Source organism: Gossypium arboreum, chromosome 13, assembly GCF_025698485.1.
Source record: "Gossypium arboreum isolate Shixiya-1 chromosome 13, ASM2569848v2, whole genome shotgun sequence".
NCBI lineage: Eukaryota > Viridiplantae > Streptophyta > Magnoliopsida > Malvales > Malvaceae > Gossypium > Gossypium arboreum.
The window spans coordinates 100,948,316-100,954,315 of record NC_069082.1 but is presented as its reverse complement, the minus strand read 5'-3'; positions in this window follow the sequence as shown (position 1 = coordinate 100,954,315).

Here is a 6,000-nt window from a genome sequence, read left to right as displayed (position 1 = left end):
TCAATACATGACGTTGATAACTACGATAAGACAAAGATCCCATGTAAGACCATGCCAAGGCATGTCAATGGTGAGTTTATAAGGCAATGATACCACGTAAGACCATGTCAAGACATGGCAATGGTAAGTTTAAAAAGGAAAGGTACCTGTGTATCCTTAGTATTCCAAGTGGTTCAATGGAAAATTTAAAGAATGTACCAAAGGGAAGTATCGCAAAGCCAACTCGGAAAATAGTAAGGACATCGGAGATCGCCTCACACTATCAACGAGCTATTTCGGTATTTTGCGACTAGAAATACTTTAAGTTATGGCATGTATAGGGACTTGGCTATTTTGTGTGTATGTCCTTATGATATGATTAAAGAATGACATGTGAATACTTGGTAATGGTTAGCTTATGATATAGCTAAATAAGAACATGTTTTAGTATTATGTATGCCTAAATAAGGTTTGATGCAAAGAAATTATGGAGTAAGAGTTGGCCATGGAACAGTTAGGAAACAGCAGCAGTGACGTGGTTTTGAAAAATCACTAAAAATTGTAGAAATGAAATTAAATGGTGAATAAGATATATAATTAAATCTTATTGAGTCTGTTTTCATAGGAAATAAACAGAGCAAACAAAGGAAGTCTATATTCTGAGATATTTAAATTTTTGTAAGACTGGTTCAGAGTGACTTCGTGATCCCCTGTTCCATCTTTGGAAAATCACTAGAAATTGCACAAAAATAGTTGTAAGTCATAGTTTATATTTCTAGATTCCTTAGTGAGTCTATTTTCATTAGAAACAAATGGAAATGTTATCCGAATTCTGATAATGAGATAATTGATTTTTAGTGAAGAGAGGACAGGTCCACTGAACTGCGAAACAGGGGAACATTTAATGAATAAAATGTACTAATTGGCCAAACCAAAAATTATGGTAAGAAGATATATGAGTCTAGTTTCAGGAAAAATTTACGGATTTAAATTTAGAGTTTCGTAACTCGAGTTATAATTAATTTGGTGACTGCTACGCAGATGGACAATTTTATTATGAATAGTGAAATAAATTGTTTTGATTTGTGTAAGTAATTGGAAAATTTTTAATGTTCCCAGTTTGGTCCCGAACCGTTCCAATTGCACGTTTTAGGGCCTCGAAGGCCCTTTTTAGAGATTTATTGCATGAATACGAATGAATTAATTTTTAAAAGAAATTTTTTTATACCCCGAACAAGTAAGATAAGTTTGGTAACGCCTTGTGCTTGACTCCGGCGACGGTCTCGGGTAAGGGGTGTTACACTCTAGGTGCAATGCACTGGCTATGAATAATACGGACTTAATATGCCACCGGTACTCCACGAAACTCCTTCGTCAACCACAAAATCCCAACCCAATGCATATCCAATATGTCACACAATCTCATGCATAAATATATCTCAATACTTTTCACATTCATTTGACATGCTTAGCATGTCCTCAATAATCACATACTTTCAGTAAACGGAAACAATGTTCCAATCTTTCAAATTACCGTTGTGTTGGTATCAATCAATATCATTCAATTTCACATGCTTTACGGATTTTCATTGTGCAAAAATAGCACCCTTTTCAGTACACAATATAACAAATATCTCATGCGTTTAAATCATACATAAGATTAATATCTCAACACATTATATCATTCAGTCAAACATTTTCATATCTCATAACTTAAATATGCAATTACAAATTCAATCAAACATTCATGCTATCAAACTAGCAATTTTGCAAACATGTCAGTCCTTTAAGGCTCAAAACATACCTGGTTTGGCCACTCAAAAAATAGATAATTTGGCTATTAAGCCAATCCAATCAGAAAGCTAATATATCAAATGTAACATGATATTTAACATTTTCAAACAATTTTATGAGTTTAGGACCCATACCTTATTTTTCGCTTCCTAACAGCACACTAGCGAATCTTTCAATTTTCCTTAATAATTCCTTAAACGAACCAAAACCAAAATTCCGTATAAATTAAATAAATTTACCATTAAAAAAACCCCCAAACACCCACTTATGAGTTCAAACCAATCCTTGAAATTATAACTATTTTATGAATCCAAACTAGTTAGATTCGATGTAAACCGTACGTACAATAGTTCTTCACCTTTACGGATGATTCGAGGCATTTGGGTCATCACCTAATTCAATAACATACTAGAAAATAAGTATATAATTAATGATTAAATTCCTTCATTTAATCAATTCATAACTTTTAACCAACAACTATGTCGAAATAACAAACTAGTTACCCTTAATTGCACTTACACTTCACGATTTGTGGGATCCGAATGGCCAATCGATCAAGAATGTTTTTCCATAATTGAAATGGGTTTAAAATATGATTAGGAGGCTTCAAAAACTTAAATTAATTCTGGAAAAATATAGGCAAGAACCATGAAACAGAACAACCCCCTTTCTTGCACATAGGCGCATGCACCACCACCCATGGTGGCCAAAATTGGACTTGAATTTTAAAACGGTTTGAGATCTCATTAAATTATGAAAAAATACCTTTGAAATCATTTAAATTCCCCCAAATTCTAGATATGGAAATTTAGGTCTTTAATGGACAAGATTTATTAAGAAACTGAAGAGAGAAGAGACCTTACCTAAGCTAGTCAAGAGAAACGGCAATGGCACTTTCTTGGCAATGTTTGGGATCGATCTTGGGGTTCAAGATTTTATATTTTGAGCTGATTTAGATGAGGATAAATTAAAAAAATATAGTAAAGGAGATGGTGCACAATATTGATGTAAAAAGAAGAAGAAAGAGATGATAAAATAGGAGGTGTAGGTGACGACAACAATGGGAGAAAGAAAGAAAATTGAAGAGAAAAGAGGAGAGGAAGAGGGTGAACGGCTAGGGTAGGGAAAAATTGAATTAAATGCTGAAAATACAATAAAAATTTGTATTTATACTTAGGGTTCAAGGGTATTGATGGCACAAACATTAAGAAAGGGTTTTGCAAAATTTAATTATTTCACAAGGGAAAGGATTCGAACTCGGGACCTCATTTAATTTTCATGTTTTCTCATATTTCTTTTAACCATTAGGCCTTTTCCTCATTCTTGAAATGATTTTTTAATATTTCTTTTAAAAGCAATACATGTCACATGCTAGGGTTTAACGCAAAATTTGCAAAAAAAAAAAAATGATGCAAGAGAAGGGGTTTGAACTTGGATTTCAAAAAAGGTTACACTAACACTTAACCAACAAACCAATACCTCATTTATTTCCTAAAAATGCTAAGTTAATTTAAAAAACTAAGGCATGATTACTCTCTCTCGATTCACAAACCCGATTCTACTAACCCCCGATTTTTGGAATGTTACAGAAAGGATTCAAACTTGGGACATTGATCTAATTTCTATGCTTCCTTATTTCCTTTGAACCACTAGGATATTTACTCATCTTTGAAATAATTTCTCAAAAAATTTAAGCTAAATTTTGGGATGTTACACCAAATATTACGGGGCTAGAACTTAAGTCTGGCCAATTGCATGACTTTAGATGATTTTTTTTATTTCAAATTTGCCTAAGTCAACCTTGCTCTCAAAAGATGAGAATTCTCTTGAAAATTCTCTCAGGCTAGTTCAGGTGGGTCAAATGAGCCCATTTAATCAATTGACCTTCGTAAGACGTTCTTTGTGCATTCATCATGAGCTTTGATCCACAGCTGTTGGCACTAGTCTTGGGATTTATCTTGATTTCTTGATTATTAATATACTATTATTATTCTTTACAGAAAAGAATAAAAAAAAAACATATAAACTTGAAAATGGGTTAGGTCAGGTCAACTTAGGGTTTGAATATTGAAGTCTAAGCTTAACCCATATTTCAAATAGGTCTAATTTTTTTGCTCAACCATTTTTCAAACCCTTCATATTTCAAAAGATGATTTGATTGATTTCACCATTCGCTTAGTTTTTAAATATTGCATGTAATAAAGAATGTTTCTCTTTCTTTTAATGTGTTAAATGAATGTTGATATATATATATATATATATATAAATCTCCATAAGTATAATTAAATATTTAAGTGTTCTATTTTTTATATTTTTTGTTTTTTTTACTATATAGTATATATAAGCCATGTCAACCATAAAATAAATAGAACTGAATATATATAAGTTGAAGGTTGCGTGCTCAAGTCCCATTGTGACCAAATTTGATTATTTTTATCAATTCATAAGTTTCATCATTTTTCTCAAATAAAATTTAAGTATTCGGGGCATTGTAAGTATATTTTAGTATATGATACATTAATAGTATAATATTTTTATTCCATAAGTAATCTTAAAAATTGACATGTGTCTCTTTTTCTAAATATGTATTTTTAATATTTTGCTATATCCCAATAGGACATTTGTCAACTCTCTATCCTTACTTGTAGAGTATAAAAACTTCACTTGACAATGTACCAAATATTTTCTCTATAAGTATATATATACATATTACTCGTTAATTATTTCTTCTATTTTATGTGGATTTTGATATGTTTGTATTTACCATATTATTCTTCTTTGGCTTAAATGGTAAACAAAACCCTTGTTAAAAAAAAAAATCAACTGAGCCCCCAATTCAAAATTACACACAATTGAGCATAAAAAAAAAACTACAAATCAATTAAGTCTTCAAAATTAGGATTTCCATTGAAGCCCCAAACAACCATTAAATGATGACATTGCAAGTGGTGTAGTAACTAAAACGTGAAAATTAATGACGTGAGAGCTGATGTAACTAAGTGATAGCAAGTTAAGTTGGTGCCTTTAATGTATTTATTTTTAACTAAATTGGTGCTTTTAATGTATTTATTTTTGACTAATTTTTGAATAAGATGCTATTAAACTTGTGTTTTTCTTATCAAGAATGAAATTGGTATGCTAAAGTTCAAAATCAAACAAAATGGACTAAATTGGAACGAAAAGCAAAAAGGATGGTCAAATTAAAGAATTAAAAGAATTAGTGGTTGACTGGTTCAAATCAGATTATATTTGAAATTGTCAAAATCTTATAAATAGTTTGAATTTGATCTTTAGTTTAAATTTTGATTTTTAAATTTTAATTTTTAGTTGATATTTTTAGGATAAACATGCTAAATTTAGCATGAGTAATGTGTATCAATACCTAGTGTTGGTGAGACTTGAAGACACTTGGTTTTGGAATAAAACAATTCCTTTATTTTTGTTTCTCCATTTTCGCGTTAGTGAGTCTTGGCATTTTGTGTAACACCCCGTACCCGAGACCATTTCCGGAGTCGAACACGAGGTGTTAACGGACTTAATTCATTAATTAAACAGCTCATACAATTCATTTTAAAATTTACAGACAAGCTGGCTAACTGCATCACAGTCGCTTTAAAATCATATCTCGAGTTACTGAAACTCAAATCCAATTCCGTAAATTTTTCCTGAAACTAGACTCATATATATATCTACTAATTTTTTTCTAGAATTTTTGGTTGGGCCAATTAGTACAGTTTATTAGTTAAAGTCTCCCCTGTTTCAGGGTTCAACTACTCTGAACTCTGTGTATTACGAATCAGATATCTCCCTATACAGACCTTCAATGACTATGCCGTTTGTCTCTAATAAAGCTAGACTCAATAAGGAATCTGTACATATAAAGCGTGACTTCTAATTATCTTTATAAAATTTATGGTGAATTTCCAAAGTCATAACAGGGGATCCAGAAATCGCTCTGGCCCTGTTTCACAAAAATTTAAACATCTTATAAAATATAGCTCATATACCTGTTTCGCTTATTCCATATGAAAATAGACTCATCAAGATTCGATTCCATAACTTATTCATTATTTAATTCCATTTCTACTATTTTTAGTGATTTTTAAACTCATGTCACTGCTGCTGTCTGAATCTATTTTATGGTAAATTTTACCTATTTCATGGTTTCCATGGATTAGCTAGCAATTTGACATACATAATACCAAATATGATCATGATTAGCCATTC